The sequence below is a fragment of the Frankliniella occidentalis genome, unplaced genomic scaffold (assembly GCF_000697945.3).
Source record: "Frankliniella occidentalis isolate FOCC.00 unplaced genomic scaffold, Focc_3.1 Scaffold31, whole genome shotgun sequence".
Classification (NCBI taxonomy): domain Eukaryota; kingdom Metazoa; phylum Arthropoda; class Insecta; order Thysanoptera; family Thripidae; genus Frankliniella; species Frankliniella occidentalis.
Window position 1 is genome coordinate 808,988 of NW_026267161.1, and position 2,156 is coordinate 811,143.

Sequence of the window (2,156 nt, forward strand, 5' to 3'; positions counted from 1 at the left end):
GCCCGCGGTGCCACGCCACCCCCCACTGCAGGCGCGGCTGCGGCGCGCGGGGCGGAGGGGCCGTCGGGGCGCCCGCCCGCTCCCATTAGCATTGACTGGGGGTGTCGAGGGGTGGTTTGGTCAGCAGGGCCCCCCGCGACCCTCTGGAGCGGAGGGGGCTGCACCTTGACCGGCCGGGCCGCTGCCGCTGCTGCCGCCCCCGGCCCGGCCACCCGGCCCCTACCCCCTACACACTCCCGGTCCGCTACACCCCTGCACCCCCGGGCCTCTACTACACCCCTCCACCCTGCTATCTCCGGAGCCCGTCCTGCTGGGACCTAGCTGTTCCTCCGTGTTTCCCAGCGGTGCGCTCCGCCACGCGGCGAGCCGTCGTCACTCCTCGTCCTTGGTCCCCGTTACACCGCCCGCTCGCTCGCGGGACGTCGCCAAGGCCGGCATGCAGCAGGCACGCCTGCCTAGAGGTCCACTTGTCCACGCAGTCCGCGCGGGGGAGGGGGTGGGGGCCGGTGCGGCGCCGCGGGGGCCCGCCCAGTGGGCCCGCCTTGTGGCCCCGGGCCGTGGCGCTCGATAGGGTTACCTCCCACCACCGTGGGCTCCAATCACGCCCAATGCTGGGCCCGGCCCGGCCCGGCCCGGCCCGGCCCCCGGGGCCCTGCGAGGCGGGGGCAGGCGCCGGTGGCAACCCTATAGCCCCCGCGGGGGGCCCCGGCGGCCCTCAGGACCGTTGAAGAACCACTCTCTCTCTGTGTCCCTAATGGACCGGCGGGCTGCATATCGACTGCTGCTGGAACGGGATGAATGGTGGCTCCAGACCGGGGGTGTCACATTGAAAGCGCCCCCTCCCCCTCCCCTTCCTCCCGACATGTTCCAGCGAGCGCCCATGGCAACGCCTGAACAAGGGCGCGGGTCTCACTGTTCCTGGCCCTGGCCGCCCGTGCGGCTCCTCCGGGCCGCCGGGCCGGGCCGGGGATGTGGAGCAGCGCGGATGGGATCGATGTTGGGGCAGAGCAGGTAACGTGCTTCCGGATTTAGGGTATATAGAGCGCGGGCGCCGCCGTGCGCGGGGAGGAGGATGGGACCCCAGTGTTGTTGACGCGGGGCTGTTCGGGTGTCGTCGGGACAGGAGTACAGAGGGGGGGGAGCCCGACATGTCCCCCGGGGGGACGGGTGCACGGGTGCGACGGGCGCGTAGAGGGGGAAAGGGGAGAGAGAGAGAGCCAAGGAAAGGGGAGACTCAAGTTTGGAAAGTGTAAGTGCGGTGCGCGGTGCACGGCTCGCGGGGTAGGGAGTGGAGCTCCGCACAAGCGCACCGTGTTTTGTGTGACTGTGTTCTTTTGTCACGCGGCTGTACAAAAGTTAGTCGTTTACTTGCTTATCAAATCAATTAGAGCCGGGTGTGGCTGCACGACGGGCAGGGCTCCGTGCTTCGTACAGAACCGCGGTAGCGCGGCGCGGCGCAGCCCGGTCTTAGATAAGCGGAACAGACAATATACTCTGTCGTCCCATTTCGTGCCGAACCAATCTGTGGTTTCGGGGACCACGCACGCACACACTCTCTCTCTCTCTCTCTCTCTCTCTCTCACACACACACACACACACACTTGCACACATACACCCACACCCACCCACACTCACACACACACACACACACTCACTCACAACGTAACGACACGCCTTATCTGTCTGCGTCATAATGACCCTGCTGCACTACAACGCTTCCGAGAGGACAACACGCGGACAGCCATAGGACTGTTACTGGCCAGCCGTCGCGCGTTCCCATTTTGAAAAATAAAGTAAAAACATGTCTAAATTCAGACCGCGCCGAATCTACTTTCTATGCAAACAGATCTTTTTGTCGTCACTATCGTCGAGATATGATCGATAACCGTGTGATGCGATCGTTGATCGTTCAAGTAGCAGGGCAAGATTGGTCTCCCGCCCGGCCAGCCCAACCAGCCCAACCAGCCCGCCGGAGATGGGCGGGCCAGGGGCCAGGCCGACACGGACGGACGACGGAAGCAGGTGTATGTTCCGGGAAAAGGGCGTCCGGTCGTAACGGGAGCACATATAAGTCGCGCCGGCAAGTGTTTTCGTGACGCCTCGCTTTGTCTCAGCCAAGTGTCAATAAGTCTGCAGGTGCCCCCTCCCCCCTCCCC